General features: G+C 42.6%; 1 protein-coding gene across 1 annotated transcript in view; it reads left to right on the top strand.

Annotated features, from left to right (window-relative positions):
* The first annotated feature begins 11,123 nt into the window (after nt 1–11,123).
* Nucleotides 11,124–26,809, top strand: part of cntn2 (contactin 2) — a 53,927-nt gene continuing 38,241 nt past the window's right edge. Inside the window, exon 1 of the mRNA XM_067238823.1 lies at nt 11,124–11,158. The gene's annotated coding sequence lies outside the window, so the exon portion shown is untranslated. The remainder of the gene's footprint in view (nt 11,159–26,809) is intronic.

The raw sequence follows: 26,809 nt of genomic DNA, 5'->3' as shown, positions 1-26,809 counted from the left end.
CAGATGCGAACCCCTCCCTCTCTGTCTGAGCCCCCCTCCCTCTCTGCCTGGACCTGTCTCAGCCTCTCCTCCCCCCAGCCCCACAGTGCCGCATGGCCAGCGTGGCTCTTCTGAGGCCGGCCAGACAGACAGGCCTCCCTGCTGGGACCCCCTGCCTGTTCCACTGTTAGATATGTGGATGCTGGCCTGCTAAAACAAGCACATATTTTATTCATTTGGAGAAGGGGGGAACTTAAAATGATCTTTATTAATAATTTAAATATGCAAATCATCAATGCCCTTGTCACTGACTTGGATCTGTCTAGTCCAGGGGATAGGATTGAGCGGATACTCAACAGCTTCATGCATCTGATGTCATTTGGAGTCCGTTAGTGTGAGGTTAACCCTTGTGATATCTTCGGGTCATTCTGACCCATCAGTCATTGTGACCCACTGTCGTATTGCGACAAATTTACCTCCTACAAAAACAAAGTGAAGCATTTTCTTTTAACTGTCGGGCTGTCTCAGACCCCCCACATTGCAATGGTTAAAAGAAAATTATTTTTATTTGTTTTTGTATTGGGTAAAATTGGGTAAACACAACGGTGATTCGTTATGAACCTTTGGGTCATGTGACCCGAAGGCAGCACAAGGGTTAAACAAAGATCATGGATCACTATGCTTATTCTAAATATGAAACACCCTTGGTTTAAGAGTGACTTTGCTCCCCTTTGAGGGGTGAAGATGGAAAACTACAGAACATTGCATACACAACTAGAGAGGGTACAAGTTCTGGGTAAACTGTGGGGTGTGCTTGCGTCGGTTGCTGATGGGAATGTTTCCAGGCTGTGAATATCAACACCCTGTATTTTTGTACGCCCTTCGACTGGTTAGCTCCTGCGATTCCCACACAGCAGAAGTCTAGTAGTTAGCTAGCTCTACAATTTACCATGGCTCCCCGGTTCACAAACCAGTCATTTGTGCCATAAGCACAATTTCCCCTCACCTGTCCATATGAGAAATGCCTATGGCAAGCTAACTAGTGCTAGCGCAATGCATGTTAGCTGTTTTCACAAACAGATTGACATAAAGTTTAGGCTGTAGCATTGAAGACAGCGACGCACCTCACAAGCTTGAGTTTAAATACATTATTTAATGTGACATTACTTACTGTAATGCAAGTCTTGAATTGCTTAAATGTATGATGCTGTGGCATTGAAGACAGCGATGCACCACACAAGCTTGAGTTGTGAGCAACAGTCAAACGGAACGTTCGCGCGAATACAAGCAACTCAATCAGGACCAAGATTAACATTTTGGTCTATGTAGTGCATATATTCAAGTTTTTTTAGGGGTGGGAAAATAATAATAAATATATATGAGAGAACAATGGTGGTGCTCACCGAAGGCTTGAGCACACCCAATAATATGTGAGAGAACAATGGTTTGTGCTCGCCGAGGGCAAGCATACTACACCCCATTATATGAGCTGTGATGAACACTCCTGAGTCTCTAAACCTACACTGTGTCTGAGGTTTGAATAGCTACAGCATAATATTTTTGTAATTCTGGTCGTGTTCTATACTGCACACCACTGTGACTTCAGAATAGAGTCCAAACAAATACGGCGGGCTTACTCGACTTAATTAAAATGCACAGACTGATTTGTGTGGCTGTCGGATTTGCTGAGTCATCGGTAAATTAATAATGGCCCAGGCATCAATTTACTCAAACGTTTGTGGAAATAAACAGTTTTAATTTTATAGATGAATGAATGGTTTGTGTGGAAATGTGCCTGCTTAATACACGTTTTGACAGAAATTATTTCTAATGTCTCTGTGAGAGGTAGGGGAGTTACAGGGAGGTTTCTCAGGCCAGTATTATTAAGTAACAACTTTAAGGTTTTGGACCTCTGTAAAAAGATTCAGGCACTAGCAGTAATCTTTGGGGAGAATGCATGCTATGCTACCTATTCTAACAGGTCCACAGGCTAACCAGATTAGCTGTTTGTTAGGGCCGGTCAGTCATTTAAATGGATAGGCCATGGCTTATTTGGCGCTGAACTATGATTGTGACATCCTTATAATTCCCATTGAAAGGTGCTCCTATTGACTTGCCTAGAGAGTCATAATATAGATTAATGTCTTTTTGGTAGTTAATTAAGTCCTTAATTAGACTGGTTTACTTTCTCTACACACCCTAAGCATATTAGCATTTACTGAGCATGACAAAGACTAGCAGTTTTTACACTACTGTATACTGTAAAGGAAAGCGCATATCTTCCATTCTTTGTATTTTGTGGTATCCTGCCTGTAAGAGTGCAATTTCCTCCTCTATTATACTGTCTACTTGTTGCCCCCCTCTTTTCATGTGTCACACTTTGCTTGCCTTACTTTCTACTTCTCTCCATTTCTGTTTCTCAAGGATCAAGCTGAGTGTTTTTGACTTCTATCTGTAGGAAATATTCTGTTTGCCGTTTCGTCAGTTTTCCTGACCGCTCAAGTCCTCGTCCAACCTCTCCTCACTGAGGGGCACCGGTAACGAGCGCCTGTGATGCCATTGATGTATTCATTACCAAGTGTCGTTAGTCACATTGTTAAGCTCTGCTGTCGGAGTTCAAAGGAAACCTCTCTCTGGAATAAAGGAGGTCTGCCGCGTGCTCTCCCACACCGTGGCCTCAGCTAATCGTCATGGCGATGAGTCTCTCTTTCATCTGATAGTCAGACGCCAAGAAGTTTGGATACGCTTCTCCGCGCTGCCTCCTCTCTTACTAAGAGGAGATTGGTTGTGAGGATGTTTCATCTCTAGAGTTGGCGCTGTCAAACTTGGAGTCGAGGGTATGAGAAATACTCTCTCAAACTAAACTTTCTATGATTTCGACAGTGGAGTAGCTTGAATGATATGATTAATATAGACTTTTCAGTAGGTCTTGGCGTGTTACAATTGGATACACCATGTATGTTCTTCAACAAAGCCATGTGACTTAATTATTTGGTACCCCACACACAAACACACAAAGCAGTCTTGGTGAGATGAACCATTATCTGTTCATTTGACAAGAATACCATCTCCCCCCTTCTTCCCCCTACTTTGATCGATCAATGGTACAGTTTCCCCCATATTCTGTCTGTCCAGATAATGGATGTAATGGGTCCAGTCCCTTGGGACCCATTCGCCCTGAGTCAAAATGGGGGGGGGGATGGTTTTGAAGATGGACAGCTCTAGACGAGAGCCTCATCTGTTGCGGGTAGGTTTACTCCCTCCGCCCCTTGAAATTTAGATCCAGTACATAAGTAAGGCCCTGTGCCCCCCCCCCCCCCCCCAACACAGACAAACACACACACCAACATGGACATTTTAGGCTGGGAATTCATGACTGGCTCTTGGCACTGCTTGAAATATTGCTGCCCTCATCCTTAAGATACACAGTACTGCCCTCATCCTTAGTTAGGATACACAGTACTGCCCTCCGTTCTGTTCTAATCTTTACGATACATAGTACTGCTTTTAGACAGTGAAGAAATCACACTGTGAGCCATGTTCTACAAGGCCATGATGCAACACAGGAATTAACTGGAACAATAACACAATCAGTGTATGTTAAATTCTAAGGAGAAAAACTTGAAAACGTACTGAAATCCCATCCACTTTCATGCTTGGCTCAGCGTATATTCAGCGTATTGCTTCACAATGTTTATTTGGCTGTGGTTGCAGATTTTTTTTTAAGGTGACAGAAAGAGACTTGTATTTAGAGGAGAATGAGAAAAACGAGCACAAGCGACGTGCAATATTCTTGTATTCTTGCCCTCCATCAGGAAACCTCTTGAAAAAAGGATGCAGATTACGAAGAGCATGAAAAAAAGACTATCTACACAGGGCATTCATGAAATCTCGGCAGTTCTCTATCTTTTGAGTGTGTTTGTGTGTGTGCAGTTGCATTTCAGTATGAAAGACAGTCCACACAGTGGGAAACCAAGGTGTTGGTGTTGTTTGTTGTTCCGCATGGTTTGGCCCAGGTGTGTGCTGACTTGATACCACCCATCAGACCTGAAACACACACACACCCCCAACCGTATGTTTCCTAGGCAGATGGCACGATTGGCAGTGCCAGCGTATCCACACATGCAGCCCACTGAAGGAGGTTCACTTCTCAGGGTGGAAGAGGTTGGACAGTGAACATCTTTCTGTTCTAGGTCTGCTTGTGACATACACACACTCTCTCACACATTAGTGCCAGTGTATGTAGGATTTTTTATATTGTTACAAACTTATGGTTTTAAATCTTATCTACTCTATCATGATTATTGTAAATCAGAGACAAAAGGAGAGAGAGGAGAGCAAGGAGAAGTAGAAGCTGAGAAGGACCCCAGGAGAAGAATCCCTTTATAACCACACTATTATCTGTAATAACAACCAATCAGAACACATCAGGGAGTTAGATTAACTAACTAAAGTTCGGGAGGAAGACAGCGCACCAAGACTCCTCCTCTACTCCAATCAAGCAACTCGCAAAAGCACGGAAGAATACGCACCAACTCCAATCAACTTCATACGCATCAGCCTAGCTAAAGCACGGAAGAATGCGACCAAACTCCCCGTATCAATTACGAGGTTTGTATAAAGTGTCTTCCATTGCTCTGATCCTTGTGCTAGCATGTTTTTGTCGCCCTCCCTCCCCTTTTCTCTGCTTCTCCTTGTCATCTATCCAGGCTCCCCGGGGGATCCGATCGAGCCGCTGCTCGGCCGTAACCCAGAAGGACTCTCCGCCACACCCCGAGTCCATACCCGGAACCCAGGCCCGGCTCTGCTACCGGCCTCCATCAGCACCAGGCTCGGCTCTGCTACCAGCCTACACCAACCGCCCCAGGCTCGGCTCTGCTACCAGCCTACACCAACCGCTCCAGGCTCGGCTCTGCTACCAGCCTACACCAACCGCTCCAGGCTCGGCTCTGCTACCAGCCTACACCAACCGCTCCAGGCTCGGCTCTGCTATCAGCCTGCGACACCCTGCATTAGGCTCGGCTCTGCTACCAGCCTACACCAACCGCTCCAGGCTCGGCTCTGCTACCAGCCTACACCAACCGCTCCAGGCTCGGCTCTGCTATCAGCCTGCGACACCCTGCATTAGGCTTGGCTCTGCTACCAGCCTCAGGCTTGGCTCTGCTACCAGCCTGTACCACAAGGCATTAGGCTTGGCTTTGCTACCAGCCCTGCTTCAATAAAAGCTATCTATTCAATCTATGGTGTGATTACTGAACTTGTGAATTGTTGAACACACTGTGAAGGGTGAGAATGATCATGAAGGTGCAACTCCAGTCTTTAGCATATGAGAGGTGGGGGACAGGATATCTCCCAGCCTACATGTACATGTGAATAAGAAGTTGGTTGAACTCACTCCTGTTTAGCGGCGTAGCTGGCTGTGTTTATAGAGGTGGTTGTTGTGTGTGTGCGTGAGTCAAAGGACCCTGGTTCAAACCCCAGTGTGGGCAAGAAGAAGCTCAAGGGAAGAAGATGCTCCTGATACATTGACAATTAACGCAACGCAACCTGACAGACACAGTCTCACATACACACACTGCATTCTGACAGACATTTGTACTAGTGTGCACACTCACACACACATTAGTATTAGTGTGTGGGTCTTTGTTGGGGTTCAGCTGTTAAATGTGAGGTAAAGAGGGAACAGTACCTTCTGAATTGTAATTGTTTTCTTTTTTCTAGGACCTGCTTCTTAACCATCCCTCTGGCATTGTTCAACAGTGTTAAATCAACTGAATGATTTTTCTAGGGCTTCCCTCTGTCTTCCTACCTGTACCTGTGGAAGAACACAGTCTGTGACAGTGTGTTGCTGACATGTTTTTTGACAAAGACTGATACCTGCGGGGGCTTTCAGCCCAGTGCTGCTTCTCATCCCTGCCCCAGGATCCAGAGGGGGCTGCTGGCCAGCCACTGGCTGTCATAGTTTGGTCTCTGGAAGTCTGCGGCCCACTGTGGAGCTGCTGTGGGGATCTCTAGGCCTGTCCCATGTGGCCCGCTTGTAAACAGAGGTGAGTGACATTGAGGGAGGTAGGGATCCTCAAAGGTCTGGGTTGTAGACATGTCTAGGAAAAAGGATAGGAAGAGAATAAAAACACAAACAAAAAAACAAAGACCTGAATAAAGATAATTTGCATGCTTTGCAGGGCACTATATTGCACAGGTATGGAATAAGGGAATGGAAGGGTGTGTATGTGTGTGCGTGGTGTTTGTGTGTGTTGTGTGCTAGTTTTCGTTACTCATTGAATACACACACACACATGTAGGGGGTTAAATATTGTCCAAACAACCAAAACGAATTCCCCTATGGTTTAAAGGAAGATGGGAAACTGAACAGTGTATTAGCATGAACCAAATAATGCCAATACAAATAGAATTCCAGGTATTTGACTCTATGGGTTAAATCAGAGCAAGAATGGTCAAAGTACGGTTAAATGAAATACGCATTTAATAACATTGCAAATGAATGAAATCAATCAAGGCAAACATGTTACAATATGAAAGCTTTAAATCTTACCTACTCTACCATGATCATTGTAAATCAGAGAGAAAGCAAGAGGTGTGCAAGGAGTAGGACAAGGGAGAACTGAGGTAGAAGATCTCAGGAGATGAAGTATCCACAGAATAATGCATTACAATTCCCTTTATACACAAGGACAACCAATCAGACCACATCTTGAATGGGGTGTGAGGGCCATCAAGTTGAGACCGTCCAGAAACTCCAGACTTTAGCATATGAGAGGTGGGGGCAGGTTTGACACCCAGCCTTACACACATGCACACATTATAGATAAACCATATATTGAATCTGACACAATCTAATTCTGCCCTGAAAGCACACAACAATCCTTCTGTATTTTTTGTAGTCTGGGCTGTGGTCATTTCTTCATGAAATACTTTCCTTTCCTCTCAACCTAATTCCTTTTCCTCCACCTCTGTCTTGAAATGAAAATGACATGTTCTCTTTTCCCAATCTTCTAGCCAGTCTCTCCAAGTGCTCAGAGGACAGCAAAACTTTATATTTTCCTAGATGGAAGCTTGCTAGTGATAGTAGTAAGTAGCAATAGCTTTAGTTAGCTACCACCAGGGCTTCAGATAACCAGTCCCAGACTGGTATCTATCATGGCCTCAAGTGAGTGAATATCTCTGTGATTAGTTGGCTTGAAAGGTGGGCAGGGTATGTGGGGTCATGTGACTGTGTTGTTCAGTTAATTATTGGGAGGGGATAGGGTCATGGAATGGCAAGGTGTTGTGTCTTGTCGGTCGCTTCCTGGTCAGTAAAGATAATAAAGTGAAGTTACAGGAAATTAGGTAGATAACTAATTTGGAAAGTGTTATCATAAAACAGTGATGACAGTGACCCTCAGTCTGAGTGTCCCTGTTACTTTGTGTCCTTGGTCCTCAGTCTAAGGTGTCCCTGGTCCTCAGTGTCATTGGTCCTCAGTCTGAGTGTCCCTGGTCCTTAGTCTGATAGTGTCCCTGGTCCTCAGTCTGAAAGTGTCCCTGGTCCTCAGTCTGAAAGTGTCCCCGGTCCTCAGTTTGAAAGTGTCCCTGGTCCTCAGTCTAAGGTGTTCCTGGTCCTCAGTGTCCCTGGTACTCTGTCCTCAGTGTCCCTGGTCCTCAGTAATGCTGGTCTTCAGTGTCCTTGGTCCTCAGTATGAGTGATGGCCAGGGGGTGACAGCCTGCGCTGCCCCTAGGCTGGGAGACATCTCTAGTTTCTCCAGGCCTTTTAGACATCATTAGGAATCACAACTATTGATCCCCTCTATCCCCTCCCCAGCAACAGATGGCTGCAGCCTCAGCACCAGCCCCAGGGGAAAAGTCTTTCCGCCAGCGCCCTGGGATTATCCATTGATTCCGTCCAGTATATTGTGATGTAGTCGTAGCATGCTGTGTATGCAATGGCAATATTTCATTCAGTGTGAAATGTCTTAGTAGTGTGGAAGGGTAAACAGTGGCATTGTGATTCTCTGGTACAACAGGATTCTGGTGACTAGCTTTCTATACCAACCTAACCAGAAGTCGTTTTTTTGTTTATAGTTTGTTTTTACTTTGCTAGCAGTATTGCTATCGCATGTTGAAGGCCATGTCAAGGGCAATCCTATATACTGAGCAAAAAAGGCATTTATGTCGGTGAAAGAAATCAATTCTGTTTAACCATTTGGATTTTATAAACACTAAACAAGCGATAGAAGAGCAAATTATATATCATCTTATTAACTTCAATAAGTAAATTATTATACGTTGACGCACATATAAAGTGTATATATTTGACTCTCCAAATGAATACTGTGTGGGTTTTGGTTTTCACTGTCTAGTTTTTCGTTTCTATGTTTTGTGTTTTGGGCTGTCATTTGGTTGTATTGATTTCACCTGTGAATCGTTATCTTTCCTACTTAAGTCGGGCCCTTTGTTTGTTTCATTTGTGAAGTATTGTTTGTGTTAATGATGTACTGAGCCTACAGATAAATAATATCAAGATTGTGTATAGACCTTAGCCTTGTATTTTTGACTCTGACTTTTGCCAAACACTTTGGATACTTTTGCCTTGTGGATTACCGACCTGTTTCCGTCTAAGATTTTTGCCTTGTCCTTGTTGAGAGAAAAGAAAAATAAAAGAACCATCACCGTGTACCCTGCGTCTGGGTCCTCTTCCCTTTCTGGGATCTCTCTGGGATCGTGACAAATACAGGTGTGGAGATGGTAATTTAGTGTGCAGCAGCTGAACACAACCTGCTCTCTAAGTAGTCTTTGCGCTGTCTTCTTAATATAACCCTTGTGCTGCCTTCGGGTCATTGTGACCCACCGGTGGGTCACAATGACCCGAAGGCAGCATGTTAAATGAGCTCTAGAAATTAAATTGCAGATAAAAATACATTATGGGAATGTGCGTTAAATTCTTATTTTTTAATCATTTCCCCAACGTGGTTAGAATGGTGTAATCAGTCCATTTGTTCTCAGTGCTTGAGTGCTTGTCAATGTTCGTGAGTTAGGAGAAAGGAGGAAGTGGGGAAGAGTGGGGCATCAGGGCCATGTTCACGGAAGATTTAGGTGAACTTTAAAGAACAAAGCTAAGTACATTGGTTTGAAATTGTTCACCACAAACACACATCATTTGACATTGTTTGTTTGGTCATTTCATTTTGTGCGTTGTCACTTAATACATTACCTAACAGTTGAGATCATATGACAGTTGAAGGTCCAGCATGGGTAAACCTTAAACCTATGAGCAATGCTGTTTCTTTTTTTTATTCAATACACCTTAGAAGGATGATAAATAAAATTAACAATAACTTAAAAAATATTGTTTTAACCACATGCAATCTCTTGTCTTTTTTTGTTGATTTTGGTGAGGATTTATGATGGATGTTTAAGCATGTGTCCTCCAGAGAATTATAATGATGAGCTTGCAATTGCAGTAGTGTAAGTGCTTTGGGTGGGGCAAGAATATTGTTACCAGCGTAGCCAGTAGGCTTAGTATGCAAGTAAACTACCATGAACCATCTCAACAAAAGTCCAAAGTCATGTTTCTGAATAAACTGAGGGAATATTTCCAGATATACTATTACCATTACATGTATTTACCCATGAGTAGAGTACATTTTTAACAGAGGATAAACAGGTTGTCAATACGTCCCCCCAGAATCTTTGCAAATTGTATTTTAGAAGAAGCACTATACAGTATATACTGTACAGTTGTTGTATAACAAAAAAAAAACACTTGCCATATCCTCAGCATATCTCTCCTCTTTCTCTTTAATATTTGGAGTCTCAATCAAATGCAGCCACTCTTTACACTTAATAAGATTGAACAGCTTGCCCAGCCAGACAACCATAGAGAATAGTCTGCTCTGTTAGTAGATGCACTCTCTGTTTAGTTATAGGTTTGAATCTCCCACACTGAAAATATAATTGGCCACAGTAGCACCAAACATAATCTGCAAAGTTTATATTTTTTAACATGCATTTAGGTTTGTCACAGATATAGTGACAATTATTTAAATGTTTTCCTAATTCACACATACTGTACCCAATTTGAATACTAGATATGTTAAATTGCTAATGAATTAGGCCTATTGAGAGCTATCATTATGCCAAGCAAGTTATTAGCACTGATACAGTATAAAGGTTTTACATATGGGGACGCACCCTTTATTTGTGTACCTTTTTTCAAGCGCTCGAACTCAACCTAGCATGTCTAATTGGGGCCTGTGAGATGCTAGTGAGGACCGGGGCCCTGTGTGTTTTGTCTGAGTTGTACGTCTAGGAGCGCAGGTGCGCAAAGGGTGTGTAATCGCTGTAAGAGGAGATCATTAGGGAAGGTCGGCTGTGGTCCCGACGCGACAAGCCGTTCCCCGCACCATGATGAGATTGTGTGCATATTGTGGCATGAGCTGTTCATTAGTGGGGCGTGAAGGGGGGAGGGGAGCGTGCTCTGCCCACCCGTTCGGGGGGAGCAGAGAGAGATACACAGAGGGAGGAGGGAGAGAGGGGGGACGCTGATTCCCGAACTAAAATGAGCCACATCCGAGTAGAAGAGAAGCAGGTCACAACAAAAGCAAGGCAACCTGCTGCCGCTGTGGTTTGTCTCCGTCTAATTGGAATAATTACAGTTTGAATCTGTTCCGGTTGAAGGGGAAAAGGACATTCGTGAAGGAGCAGGTGCGTGTGAGAAAGGAAAGTAGGATGTTGTGTGTGTGTGAGAGAGAGAGTGAGAGAGAGAGGGAGAGAGTGACAGTGAGAGTGAGAGCGAGAGCGAGAGAGAGAGCGAGAGAGAGACAGAGAGAGAGAGCGAGAGAGAGACAGAGAGAGAGAGAGATTTAGTGTGGTAAAGCATGTCTGAATGCGACAAGAGCTGCATGTGGTAGTGAATTGCGTTGCGCAGACGGGTGGTAGGCAAGAAACTGAGCAAGAGGAGAGGGATAGAGGGAGGGACAATGACAAAGATCCGTCGGATGAGAGACGTTTCTGTTATCTGAAAATCCAGTGTACCTTCTCTCACAGGGGTAGCAGCATCAGTCTTGCTTCTTGCGTACAGTCTTGCTTCTTGCGCATGATCAGACGTCCACGCATCCCTTTAACCGGGAGTCAACACAGCATATTTCCTTCGGAAGGAGATCCGTTCTCTACCGCTACATAGAGGTAAGAAAAAACGCGTATTAATTCCTCTCCCTAAAAGTCTAGTATTTAAATGGTCGAGTCCGCAACATTGGTATAAAGTGGTTATGCTATTTATCCGTTGGAAGGTGAAACGATATTGAATGCTCGGTGATTCTTTCGTTGAACGTTATGAAAGGGATCCCCTCGATCTTCCGTTAGCCTATTATTTTTGACGCACTAGGATATAATTATTTGGGGATTATTTGGAGCCAGTATTGTTTGTGGGGGGGTTCACCCACACTTTAGTCTCCGGGACAAGGGCTGCGCTTCTTTCACGCCCATGATTCAGGCTAATCTGTAAAAAGGCAGTTTGTGTTTTGGTGATGGGTCGTTCGCAAACGAATCGGTTCTTTTTGAACACATCTTTTAAGTGAACGAAATGAACTGAATCCTCCCCCCCCCCAAAAAAGATTTGTTTGGTTGAGTCTCCGTCTTCGGCCAAAAGCTAACACCTCTAGAAGAACCCAAAGAGCTGACAGATTTTTGCCTAAAATTCTTTTAGTTTCATCAGTTATTTTAGTTCCTTAAATTATTTTAGTGTTATGGTTACATATTAGCCTATAAGACATTATACATGCATGAATCGAATTAAATGAAAAGTAACCTATTTTAAAATATCGAATATAATCCCGCCTACAATTGTCTACATAGCAGTCGAGTGTCAAATAAAATGCACAATTATGCATATACTGTCTGTTAAAATATTTTTTTATTTCTGTTTGGGCATTAGCCTACTTTTCAAGTTTGCACACTAGTTTTCCTAGGCATTGGCCAGTTTTGTAACTCAAATATGTATCAGAATAAGATTCATAAAGTTCTTATGTATTGTGATGTATCTTCTACATCGGGCAGTAGACACACGGCATTGCTTACCTGCCGAGTGCTGTTACAAAAGGTAAGAAGTGAGACAGTACAGGGAAAAATCCATGCTGAAGGCAGACATTCTGATCCTAAATGTATAATATTGCACCTCTGTAAATGTCGTCCCTGGTTAAAACCCTCAGTAGGCTTATGTTTATTAATTAAACACCTTTAGTCACCCCTTCTTCTAACAGGTACTAGGCCTACATACAGGGGCCCAAAAATGTGGGCACCATGAATAGGTTGTGTAGGGGGTTAAATATTGGCCAAACAACCTAAACGAATTCCCCTATGGTTTAAAGGAAGACGGGAAACTGAACAGTGTATTAGCATGAACCAAATAATGCCAATACAAATATAATTACAGTTATTTGACTCTATGGGTTAAATCAGAGCAAGAATGGTCAAAGTAAGGTTAAAATGAAATACGCATTTAATAACATTGCAAATGAATGAAATCAATTACAAGGCAAACATGTTACAAAATGAAGGCTTTAAATCTTACCTACTCTACCATGATCATTAATCAGAGAGAAAGCAAGAGTAGGAGAGTAGGACAAGGGAGAACTGAGGAGAAGGTCTCAGGAGATGAAGAATCCACAGAACAATGCATTACAATTCCCTTTATACACAAGACCAACCAATCAGACCAAATCTTGAATGGGGTGTGAGAGCCATCAAGTTGAGACCGTCCAGAAACTCCAGACTTTAGCATATGAGAGGTGGGAGCAGGTTTGACATCCAGCCTAACAGTTGCAATTTGGTTATGTCTGTTTTTTTTATTCAACACATTTTCATTCCAAGGTTTTAAAGGGCCCTCCCATCATTGGGGTCCTGCATAGTCTGTCCCATTTTTCCCCACACTTCGATGCTCCAGCCATCTATACTATAATGTAAGAAATCTGTGTCTGTATATGTGTCTGCACGTTTTATAGTGGGATTTTAGTGGGACTTTAGAGGAATGATTAGCTCAAGAACCAGGCACTTTGCAAAGTTGTAATTGTGCAAGTATCTATCTCAGGTTGACATTTATAATAAATATAAAATATATATACCGTTTCAAAGGAACGCCCATCACTATTTTGGTGTTGAAACCTCATTCACTGTTGGTTTCAGTCCGTCAAGCTCAAAGACCTCCTTATCCTTAACCATGGCTCAAACTGCCATGGTTGGAGCTTGTGTCAGATTGATAAGACGATAAATGGCAGATAGATTTGCTTGGAATTCCTTTGTTCCAGTCCGGATTCTCCCACGTCGATCTATGGGAGGGTTAGGGTTATAGGGAAAAGGGAATAGATGTGAGATTTCCAGATAGGGAGATTACATAGTGTCCAGCTGTCTGAGACAGGCAGTACATTAGACAGTGGTCTTCTGTCAGTGGCTCAGTGTCAGATGGAGAATGCCAAGACTTCCTGCCAAATCAGCCTAATTGTGTCTCAGTTTGATGATAAAGTTTCTGAATTTATGGAGTCAAGTGCATAAAACAAGACCAAAGAAATGTAGAGTGAACATACATGTTGTACTTTATTATAGCATTTCTGCTTAATGCTAGTAAGAGTAATGTGCTTTGGATGGCCTTTCATTTGTTTGGAGTGCTTCACAGATTTGCTTTTTCCCTCCCTCCCTCCCTCCCTCCCTCCCTCCCTCCCTCCCTCCCTCCCTCCCTCCCTCCCTCCCTCCCTCCCTCCCTCCCTCTCCCCCCCCCCCCCATGTCTTATTACTCCTCTTGTGAGCTGCATCTACCGCAGCAGGGGCCCTGGCCAGAGGGAGCTCTGCATGGCCGATCCCACTCATTATTGCTGCTGTGGAGATGAATGGATCCTGTGGATCCTCACTCCAGATTTTCTGCTCTTACACACACACACACACACACACACACAGCATTTTTCTCTTCCCACACACATCTCTCTCATTAAAGCTGTCCCAGACTTTGCTAATGTGGTGTTGCTGAGTGGCCCAATCCAGTGACACGTGTTCTGCAGAGCCAGCGAGGCAGCGGAGTAGAATAGCGGAGTGAGGCACGAGCCCGGATGATTGGCTGTGACCTGTCTAACTCCCATCTGATCTAGGACTTCCAGGAAGTCCAGGCACATCCTGAAAAATTACTGGATCCTGCCTGTTGTGTGTGTGTAAGCATGTAATTTATGCATTGATGTGTTTGTAAAAGTATGTCCTTTGTAAGTATATGCAGGTTGAACAGAGTGTATGCAGGCTATTAATAAATATGTGTGTGTTGGCTTTAGAGTATGTGTGTGCATGTGTGAGTGTGTGTAAATGTGTGTGTAGGACAGGGTTTGCTGGAAGGGTCTCCGAGTCAGGGGACTGTCAAGGTAGCTGATAGTGGCCCAGCAGCGTCCAAGTGCAAATTAAAACCCAGTGAAGCGCTATAGGAGGACATGTAGCAGACTACTAATGTTGGGACAGAGCTATATAGGGACTGTACCACTACTAACATTGATATAGCTAGCTGGGGGTTGTAACACTGCTAATGTTGAGGCAGCTAGCAGGGGATTGTAACACTGCTCATGTTGAGACAGCTATCTAGGGATTGTAACACTGCTAATGTTGAGACAGCTAGCTGGGGATTGTAACAGTGCTAATGTTGAGACAGCTAGCAGGGGATTGTAACACTGCTAATGTTGAGACAGCTAGCTGGGGATTGTAACAGTGCTAATGTTGAGACAGCTAGCAGGGGATTGTAACACTGCTTATGTTGAGACAGCTAGCTGGGGATTGTGACACTGCTCATGTTGAGACAGCTATCTAGGGATTGTAACACTACTAATGTTGAGACAGTTAGCTGGGGACTGTAACGCTGTTAATGTTGAGGCTAGCTTGGGACTGTTAATGTTGTGCTAGCCAGAAAACTCACTGCTAACAGATTGTTAGCCCCAGCCAGCTAAGTGACTAACACTGGGGCTTTTGCCAAGTCATTGAAAATAGACCCTTACGAAAAAGAAATATACTTCAAGTTTATTTTGTAAGTATACTTAGTATAAAATGTATACTATTATCATGTTACTTAAAGTATACTAGCAGTGTACTTATTTATATACTATTTTTATACTTATTTATATACTATTTTTGTACTAAGTAAACTGAATTGGCCCACTTTTTAGGTGACATACACTTATAGTGTATTTCAAGGTTTACTTTTGAATACTGTAAAGTAGCCTGTGTAGTGCACTTTCAGTTCATCAAGTATACTTCCCAAAGTACTTAAAAGTATACCTTGGAATATTCTAAAGTAACCTGTGTAGTGCACTTTCAGTTCATGAGGTATACTTCCTAAAGAGCCTCAAAGTATACTTTGCAATACTTAATAGTGCACTTTCAATAAATGCAAGTACTTCGAGAAGTAAACTTAATAAATTGAATTGTATCATTACTTACTATTATATTATAATGTTTAGGAACCCATCAAACGCCTCAGATTATATGTCATTTAGCAAGAACGGGGGCCCTTGCTAAGTGACACAGCAGGTTCTTGGCTGAAAGATACTATTCACTGTGCAATCGTTACCGATATGACAATCCAGCTCTTCTTATGAAACGCAACAGTAATTTAACTGATGGTTACAATGGTAAACCACCACAACAATGACCATGCAACAAAACACTACATTCTAAGCAGACACATTTAAAAAACGAAATTCATGAAGTTACATTTGTATTTCGAACAAACGGCAAACTTATCAGCAAATTTTAACACTATTTACCGCCTTGCATCATGGGAATTGACCAGTCAATGAGCCACGCTGTCTTCATTTTTTCACGTCGTTATTTCTTTCTTCAGTCAGTTTGACAGTATAACCTTCAAATGCATAATGCAACCCTCCTGTCTGCTTCTTTCTCAAGTAGCTTTTTCTTTTTTTCCATTCAGAATGTTTTGGCAGTAATTAAGGTTACAGCTTCAGTACCAAAAAATATTCAATGTGCAATGCATAATATATTTTCATAGACATGAATAATTAGAATGAGATGGATCTAAAAAATGTACCCTGTAATGTACTATAAAATTATTTTGACTGTTTTTGCTGTATAATAATAGAAAACGTACATCCTACTCCTGAAGAAATACCAAGTATACAATTTTCTGTTTCTAAGCATACTTCTTAAAAGTATATCAAAAGTGAACTATTTTCTAAGTATACTTCTTACAAAAGTGAACTATTTTCAAAGCATACTTTAAAAGTATATCAAAAGTGAACTAAAAGTGTACTATCATTTTTTTAGTACACTTATAGTATACTTTAATATACTTTTTTTTAAGGGGAGAGAGAGAGAGCTTTCTGACTGTGATGGAGTCCGTTGCTGAGGTGTCTAGGCTCGAGTTTAGCAGGATAGAACCAGATCCCGTCTACGGAGAGTCTGTCCACTCCCTATTAAGCCCCATGTACCGAATTTGGTTGCAGTTCCACCAGAGTTCCACTGGGGGTGATCGCGAGCGAGTGCAAAATGAATCGGAGTCTATGGAGCTAAACGGCTACATTTGTCTTTTTCACGTGATTGTCGTTGAGAAATCTCAGATTTGAGCTCCATAGACCTCCATTCATTTTGCACTCGCCCGTTAGCGCCATCATATGGAACTAGAGTGGAACTGCAACCAGTTCAGAACCCGGAAGTTTCCCGTGAGTGGCAGTTTTCCCCATATTAGACATTCTCTGATAGAACATATCTCTCCATGTAAAGATGGACAACCTGACAGCTCCCCGAAATTGAAGCCAAAACATCTCGATTGCTCCCTGGTGGCTGGCTGCAGTATAGGTCATAAGATAAGTCTAGCCCCCTCCATGTTATCGGATGGGACATGAGCCAAACTTAAAAAGTGCACGTCTAAAATAAAAATCTCCAAAGATAGTTTCTGTCATTTGAGGTAGTTCTTATCACACTGATGTCTGTTCAAGTGCACATTTGTATGGATCAGTTTGTATTTAATTAGTAATATGACAATATAAAAAAGAAGTAAGACGTAATGAAGTGACTACTTCACTTCAGTCCGTGGAGGTACCTAGGCTGTGGATTGTGTGTTGGATTGCTAACTTCCAGTTGCTAACATATTTAATGCATGTGATAACCATAGACTGTGATTACAACCTAGCTAAAGCATAACCTATGAGATAAAGATAGATGATTTGGCTGTCCACCAAGTTGTGACAGTTAGCCTATGTTTAATTTAAATAATAGTAAAAATTATGTTACTTAAATTTTTTGAAATATAGTATGTTAAGATTTGTGTCTATACCTTATTTTAACAAGTCTTCTGTCCCAGAACAACCAGCGTGAAAGACCGTTAAGATTAGACCAGCCAGTGCTCGTGATTGGGTCGGGCGGGTGTATGGGCGGGACCTCGATACTGCGGCTCCACCACCTGATCACTACTGCCCAGACTCTGGCTTCAAAGACATCACCAGCACAAGATGGCAGCACCTGTATCCGGGATATTTTGGCTTAATTTTTGTACAGTGGGAGGAGGTGGAGATTCGTTGTCTCTCCCACGCTATTCCTAACACCCCCATGAAAGCATTGCTTATTCAGAGTGATTTGTTGGCCAGAGTCATCCACTCTGGGAGGTCATAAAAAAGGTAACGTTGAAAAGTGTAGCAGTGCGATAGAGGAACTGAGAGAACGAGGGAGGTGGGATTTGAGTTGGAAGGACAGGAGGTAGAAGACAGTCTACCTGTCGCTACCTTTCTTCCTTGTAAATATCTGTCTCTCTGTCCTCGCTCCCTCTCTTGTCCCTTGCTGTTGGATGTGGAAGAGGTGACAGATGGGGAGTGGGGAGTCAATATTGTCCTGGTGGTTTTGCAGGAGTGGCTGTGACCCCTCAGAAAGTCCCTGTGTCTGGGGACAAGGGCCTGAGGGACATAAACCCTGGATTTCTTATCGAAAACCCTGCTGGCCACTGGAAATGTCAGTGAGTTGTCCAACTTCGAAATTGCTGTCTGCACACGACGATATCTGATTCATTTATTATTTTGAGACTATTAATGTCCTGAAGTTTCTACGATATATCTGTGCAAGCTGTGCTGGAGAAACAGTATTTCTAAATGTTAAAACGGTGCTGCAGATTTATCTCTGTACCTTTGCAGAAATTGTTTGACTTTTGGAATACATTCAACAATGTTTATGATAGGCCATCATTATGGAATTAGGTTAGTTTCATAATTCACAAACAAACGTAACGCGATTCACAAATGTATTTCATGATTCACAAATAAATGTAACGCGATTCACAAATGTATTTCATGATTCACAAGTAAATGTAAGCGATTCACAAATTCACATTAACGTGTCTATGTGGACTTCAACAACCTGCCATAATTTACATTTACATTTTTACTCATTTAGCAGACGCTCTTATCCAGAGTGACTTACCCCCGAGGCAAGTAGGGTGAAGTGCCTTGCCCAAGGACACAACGTCATTTTGGCATGGCCGGGAATCGAACTGGCAACCTTCTGATTACTAGCCCGCTTCCCTAACCGCTCAGCCACCTGACTCCCCATAATAATGGACATTATCTCCTTCAGATCACGAGCAATGTCGTCTGGTAGCATGTAGGTGAAATATTGCTTGTTAATCTTATTAAACCGATTATCATACATGATTGAATATTCTTGAGAATGGCAGGATCCATGTTTAGTCATTTTAAGTGTTTCCTAGGCTAACGTTTAGCAAGCTGTGATTGGTTAAAATTGGAAGAGACAATCTGATAGGCTGCAGAGAATATCTTTTAGAAAAAATGCATTTGTGATTCTAAGCGCGTCAGGAAAGTTCCAAAAATCCACACACAAATGCAGGGATTTGTAACTTGTGTTCTCCGATTTGTAACTCGTGTTCGTCAACAAGCTGGTTCTGGTTGATGATTATTAGTTTTAAAAGCAACAGGCAGATGCAGTGTTACCTGTCATCTACAACTAAGAAACAACAGCACAGTGGGAGTGTGAGGACGGAAGATAGCCCAGAGAAGGACACTCAAAGAAAGGAGATCTTATTTCACTGTCTGTAGTTCTGAAGTTTTGCTGTAGAGCAGGCATTCTTACAATTGTGTCATTGAAATGTCCTGAACTTCTTTCACCCCCTAAGAAGTGCAGATGCCATAGCCTTGGGTCAGCTGTAACTCATATCCCATCCACTGGCCCTCTGTGGAGCCCTGTTGTTCCTGAGTGGCGGAAAAGAAGCACTCCAGTCAGGGTGGGAGGTTTAATGGATAAAAGTCAGAGGTCAGGGGTCACAGCATTTCACATTTGATGATAAATGCACACAGACATCCTCACACACACACACAGACACACACTCACGCACTTAGACAGACACACACACGACCATGTCTATAAACTTTGTCCTCCAGATGGGAACACAGTAGAGCGGTTATGTGGAAGATGTTGAGATAAAGACGAAAAAGAGAGAGAATGTGTGTGTGCAAGAGAGAGTAAGACTATATTTACGTTATCATAGATATGTTCCATTAACGTGCATCCATTCATTGTTCCCTAGGTGTGTTAGTGTATGTTTGTCTGTTTGAGTGTGTTTGTGTTTGAGAGTTTGCCAAAATGCATGTGTCCTTGTGTGATTCCCTGCTATAAAAGCAGAGTGCTCTTCAGTAAAGAGCTCACTGTTTAACTGGAGCAGAAGGGCTCTCATATGATCTCTGTTGTTTCCCAATGAGCTGTAAACACACACACACTTTCATGTCCCTCCTGCACACTGTCTCTCTATATTTCTCTCTGTCTCTCTTTCTTTCTCTCCCTCTCTCTCTATTTTGCAGTTTCACACACACAGTATATAATGGGTCTTTCACTGCAGTCCAAGTGTACTCCACAGATGAAGTCACACAGTTGGTATCTACCATCCAAGCCCTCAGTCATCTTCCACATCACTGTTATTTACACCAGAAGTCACACACTACAAGGACATTGTAAATAGCAAAGAAGATCTTCAGGGTTGGGCCAAAAAAAAGACTTGTTTTTACAGTAAGATGCCACAGTGACTGTCCCTTTTATGATGGACACGGACCATAGTTATTGTTTGATTGGCACTTCTCCCATAAAACGTCCATGATTCTCTATCTGTTTGTGTGTTTGTGTGCGTGTTTAGTTTTTGTGTCTCAATTATCTTGAGAACCACTGTATGAAGTCTTTGTCTTACACAGGACCCAAAAACTTAGCATGTGACATTGTTTTGATGAGCTATTCACGAAAAATAAATCGGCCCCTTTTCACCAATACGCTGCCCGAATCAGTCAATCAGCTTTTAATTCAACAAATCACTTCACAGTATTACAAAGAGTTTTACGCAACCGTCCTAACTAAAAGCAATACGATATAAAGTGGATTTCTTTGTTGTTGTGTAGATAAGTAAATGTTGTTATGTTCATGAATAAACATGTTTGTTGATAATCCAAGTGGATGTGCAGTAATATCAACTCCATCTAAATTAACACCGAATCAACTAACCAACATCTTAATCACCAGCTGCATCATGGGCAGGGGAATCAATGGCACTGCACTATGATCAAATTAAATGTTTTATGACTGGAAATCTATTGACTCTGTGAAGGAACATGCGGTGTGAGAGAAGAGGAGAGCAAAGAACAGATGACACCCACACACAATCACAGATTAATGCAATAAGTTTGATAAGATACACCCACAAACACACATGCACAGACACATTAGCATACATGCACCCCTGGTTTCCTCTGTCCTCAACATCAAGCTTTAAAGGCCCAGTGAGACAAAGCCTATCATTGTGATCTTGACATTTTGATTTTGAAGACATGAATATCAGACCATGCCCCTGAGCAGTCACTCAAGTACAGGGGAAAATCAGACACTGTTTTCGTTTTTGTGTTATTTTCACTACCTTTCCTATCACACCCACTAAAAAGCAAACCCATGTCAATGTCATAAATGGGTACCACACTTGAAAGGTTTGGTCTAAATCAATCTCTAACAGAGAAAGAAAAAGCTTGTTTTTCCCTTTCTTGCCAAGTTCAAACTGAGTCAATCCTGGAAGCACAGCTCACTGGAAGAAGTTTGAGTATCTTTCCTTTGTTTTTGTCTTGATGTGTGTCACTGTGTAGAAGGGTTTATGAACAGAATAGTTCATATAACCACCATGACTATCTCCATGTCTCCAATCTCAGATAGTGCTAGTTAGGCTTAGGGTTATCACAAGCTAGCAAGCTCAATGTACATTAAGCATCAAGCTCACTGGTAAAAATAATGCAAAAATATAGCTGCAAGCAGCGATGCGGGTTCCTCCGCAAAATATTATAAACATGTACACTGTTGAAGATGAAGAGTTGGACAACAAGAGAGCAAAACTACTTCATGTTTGGCCAACAACAATAGGCTGAATGGGGATTTGAACTCATGAGTATAAGGTTACAAGTCAGTCTCTCTATCCTCTCTGCTACACACCAACTGTTGTGCTTAAATGAGTAGACAGGGCAGAGTATTAGCTTTGGTCAGCTTTGGGACAAAGGTTAAGAAACGGTTGACATTTCAAGGTAAAATTGCATAAAATTGCTCATGGTACATCAAAATGATGTCACCTTGAAGCCAATAAGGTTTGAAAAACCATCATTCAAAATTATATTTGATTTATTGACACAAAGATATTGAGGCAATGTGGACATTTACATACATACAACCCTTTCAGCCATTTTGTATTCCATTTCACCGTATATAAAGACATCTGCCCACACACAACTTCCATCCATGCTGTTTCCCTCTCTCCCAGCACAGGTCATGCCAAGGCAGAAATTCTGCGGCGGCCGCATGAGGTTTAGAGGTAGTCCAAAAACATGCCTCCCACAATTGACACATTTTAACCACAGTACTCTTTTCAAACTTTCCCCAAGATGGCTGAATAACCACAGATATTGTAAATCTTCTTGAGTTGATCTCTTTCAGTCAATGCACAATAACCAATAGTCATGTGGGCAACTGGGCTAGGGCAGAGCTCATGTTCAGCTCCTTGCGAGAATAGCCTACGGCAGTACAGCAGCGGACTCTCTGGTCCGATTAAAATACACAACATGCATAATCAGGGTGACCAACAAGATTATATTAACTGATAAATAATAACATTACAAACAACTAACTGAACAAACACAACAACTGAAATCCCTTGCACGGCTGTTGTAACCGCACTATTTTCCACAAGTCTTTGCCTATTTGACATACCGCACTGCGTGCTGGGTACCCAAGGGGCGCTGACGCTGATTATCTAGCTGTGCTCCGACTGTGTGATTTGAGTATTAGCTTTGGTCAGCTTTGGGACAAAGGTTAAGAAACGGTTGACATTTCAAGGTGAAATTGCACACAAAGATATTGAGGCAATGTGTACATTTACATAAATACACCCCTTTCAGCCAGACCTTATGGGTCCTTGAGGCTTTTTTGTTCACCATGAGAAATAAGGCAAGTATACCAATTTTAAGGCATTTTGGAGTAATGGGGCGCTGAGGAAATCACATAGACTTTGGGCGTGGCTTATAGCACCACCTATGGGCGTACATGGGCCACTAGCCATCTGGGAGTAGTAAGTGACCTTTTGTATCATTGGGCCAAATTTGAAAAAATCGGGTCAAGGACTTTTTGAGCTATTGAGCCATTTAGCAGAGAAGAGGAAAAATAATAATAATCATTAGGGTTCCTCCGGTAGGAACCCTAATGATCTCTCACTTCGTCTGTTTTTAAAGGTCAAAACTATGAACAGCCTTTTCTCACTCTCGTCTTTTCTGAAGGTCAACTTGGCATAACCACCCTTCATGGAAGTGAAACTTTGGGACAAAGGTTAAGAAACGGTTGACATTTCAAGGTGAAATTGCACATGGTATTTCAGAATGATGTCATCCTGTTTAACTAAACAGAAAATCAAAATTATGACAGGCCAAAAGACTGTGGCTGGATTTGAACCTATGACCTTGCTCCTTGCAGTGCACTGTCTTAGCCTACTGAGCTATTCTCAGTGTTGAGAACCATTGTGGTCAGTTACCACAATCGTAAGATGTGGCTGAAGTTTAAACAGCTGGAATTCAGTGATCTTTTGAGATATCAAGGCAGGGGCAGGCAGGGCAGGGCAGCTGAATGAAGCTGTCTTGGGGGCAGGGCTGAAGAGAAGCTGTCCAGCTAGAGAGGGGTAGTCCAGCAAGGGGTCTGTGTTGCTCTCAGCATCCTCTGTCGCATCCTCTGTTACACCGAGCGTCCTCTGTTGTTGCTCTCAGTGTGCTCTGTTGAGCAGCCCTCTGCATGACCTGTTAAAGTGAAGAAAGGGTCCATGGCACTAGTGAAAAAGGAAGCTTTTTCCATCTACACTTGATACAGACTTCAGTTATGACTGTGAAATGCAGTGGCACTACTTGAACTTGAATCCAAATGTGTTGGAGACCCATGCAAAGTCACTCAAAACACTGGTTCGATTCCAGGCTCTAGCAAGAGTATTTAGCTCTAAACTGGTCAATATACACATCTGACCAAAGACCAGTTCGACCTTTGCCTGTAAACAGTGATTCTGACTGTCAGAGACCTTTAAATAGCTTGACCTAGTGAAATTGGCAAAACTAGCCTAGGTAGGTCGTTTTCTCAGGGCATATGACGAATGAAACAGGCTCGCCTTGAAACATCCGAGATACTGGCTATCTTTAGCAGGCTCTTGTCTACAAAAAACAGTCCTCCCTGACGTTTTTGGAGTAGAATTGAGTGAAATACAAAAGTGTTTACACACTGCGAGCCGAGTCTGACTCTGAGGCTAACGTCAAAACAATGTACAGTATCCCCGGGACGCAGTCTCACTCCACTTGCACGTTTTGCCAAATCACAAAAAAAAACATCTGGCTAAAAGCACAATTCCCACATCTCTTGAAGGCTGCCCTGCTCGTGTTTTTTGGTGTAAACCGAACTGTAAATTGGTGAATTTATGAACATGACGCGACCAAAGCATGGCTGCCGCCTAAGCCTATGCGGTCTCATTTGCGTCCAAACTCACTCCAATTACAAAGACTTTCACGACCCAAATCACAATTCTGAGCCTACAGGTCTGTGGGGAATCACTTGTTCTCCTAAAAGCTGCCCTCCTCTACCTTTTTGAAGAAGAATTCGCCGAGATGCTAAATACTAATTATAAACACAGAGGGAAAAAGCTAGCTACTTTTCGAGTTCGGTTTTCCCTCACTTCAAACTCACGATCTAAAGGTTTCAAAGTGCCCAAACCTTCACCATAATTCAAGAGTAGTGTACTTTCACGAACCCAATCATTGATTCTAACTTAAAATGTGTAAAAATAGGACTTACCGAACGTGGCTGCCTCCAACACGGCTATCAGGCGATTCCAGTTGAAAACAACAATGGCCGCCGAAAAAGAATTTATATTCTTAACGCGGAGCTGCGATTGGAAGCAAAATGAAACAGGCGCCAAGCTCGCGCGTGTGTCAAGTAGGGTGACCACCTGTCCCGCTTTGCGCTATATCGCACAGCATTTTCAATATGCGACGTGCGGGGCAATAATGCTGTGCGACACAACGCAAAGTGCGACAGGTGGTCACCCTAGTGTCAAGGGGCAGGATGGGTCTGAGAATTTGGAGCACGCGTGCTATTGACCAATTCAATTGAATTCAATCATATATTGACATATCAAGGTGAAATTGCGTATGGTACTTCAGAATGATGTCATCTTGAAGGCACAAAGGTTTGAAAAACCATCAGTCAAAATTATATTGGATTTATTGACACAAAGATATTGAGGCAATGTGTACATTTACATAAATACACCCCTTTCAGCCATCTTGCATTGGCGCAAATCTAAAATTGCGCCATTGCATTTCTTAATCCACGTCACCCTATATAAAGACATGTATTCTACACATCTGTAACAAATTTCAAGTCGGATCTATGGTTTATGAAGAGAAGGGTTTTGAAGGTTGTACCAAATTTGGACAGTACGGCCAAATCTGTCATGGCGGACTTTATGGGTCCTTGAGGCATTTTTGTTCACCATGAGAAATAAGGCAAGTATACCAATTTTAAGGCATTTTGGAGTAATGGGGCGCTGAGGAAATCACGTAGACTTTGGGCGTGGCTTATAGCACCACCTATGGGCGTACATGGGCCACTAGCCATCTGGGAGTAGTAAGTGACCTGTTGTATCATTGGGCCAAATTCGGGTCAAGGACTTTTTGAGCTATTGAGCCATTTAGCGGAGGAGAGGAGCTATTGAGCCATTTAGCGGAGGAGAGGAAAAATAATAATAATCATTAGGGTTCCTCCGGTAGGAACCCTAATGATCTCTCACTTCGTCTGTTTTTAAAGGTCAAAACTATGAACAGCCTTTTCTCACTCTCGTCTTTTCTGAAGGTCAACTTGGCATAACCACCCTTCATGGAAGTTTTGGATACCATACCTTGTTTTGGCCATCCATCCACACACAAACACACACACACATACACACACAGAGATACACACACAGGCACACAAAAATCCAATTTACACATGCACATGCAGACATACAGAGTAGCAACATTCAGAAGTCTGGACTGCAGTGTCTCTCATAGACGTCTGGACCGTAGTGGCTCAAAGACGTTTGGACCGTGGTGTCTCCTAGACGTCTGAACCTCAGTGTCTGTCATAGACACCTGGAATGTAGTCGCTCCTCCTCCCTATGAAGGGTGTGGATGACGCCTGCAGATGAGGCAGAAGATACTCAGCCCATTAATGTACACATGGCTGAACTTTGGCTCCTACACTAACTCTATAGCACTGCTGTGAAGACATTATTAGAATAGCCATATTGATTTGATCTTGGTGTGGCTTCCACAATATGATTATTATTTCCAAGCTTTTCTTTCCTCTAGTCTTTCACTTTATAGTCAGATATGATCCATGGATGTGTAGTGGGCACTGAGTGTGTGTGCTAGTGTCCATTGTTTAAACTGGTCAAATGCTTTAATTTTCAGCTGCTGTCCCGGTTCCTGACTTAGTAAATAATGCATGGCTAGTTTTAGTCTGTGTGGGTTTATGTGTGTGTGTTGCCTCACACTTGGCCAGGCCCCCCGTGTCTGTCTGTACCAGGACTAGACTCATAGAGCATGACACACAGATGGCTTTGCCAACTGTGATGGCATCATCCAGCGTCACGCTGTATGAACCGACAGAGGTGAACCAAGGATCGCCTCTTAAGGGAGATTGTTGCATCAAGTACCTCTCTCAGTTTGAGAGAGGTACTGAGGTCTCTCAGTTCAAAGGTCTTGAACATGATAGTATTGACTCTGCAAACCAAAACTCTGTAATAAAGAAGGTGAGTAGAGGAGTTTTAGACAGTGTTCAGTCTCTGAGCAGCATACCTCCCTGCTTGTCTAACAAAACTGGTAACAACAACATAAGCTGATGGGTGTGTGTGTGTGTGTGTTTGCAGATGTGTGGGGTTTGTGTATGTGTTCAGGTGTGGGTGTTTGTATGCAAATGTGTGTTTGTGTGTTAAGGGGCCCTATCTTGCACCCAGCGCCATTGACTTTGTACACCGACGCAAGTATCATTCCTATTTTGCACTTGACGCACAGCGGACTTTTGCTATCTTAAGGGCGCATGCTTGGCCCATGCGCACTGCTGGCGAGGCCAGGGTCTTCTTCATGCGAAGCTACGTTACATTGTTTTGATTTATTGTATGGCTGTGTTACATTTCTTTCATGTCAATGATTAAAAAGATTTTCATGAGAAATCTCTATGTATGTGAACTTGATTTGTAATAATTATGACAATTTCCTCCCA

Source organism: Osmerus mordax, chromosome 1, assembly GCF_038355195.1.
Source record: "Osmerus mordax isolate fOsmMor3 chromosome 1, fOsmMor3.pri, whole genome shotgun sequence".
Taxonomy (NCBI): Eukaryota; Metazoa; Chordata; class Actinopteri; order Osmeriformes; family Osmeridae; genus Osmerus; species Osmerus mordax.
Note: the sequence above shows the minus strand (reverse complement) of the source record. Positions and strands in the feature narration are given on the sequence as shown.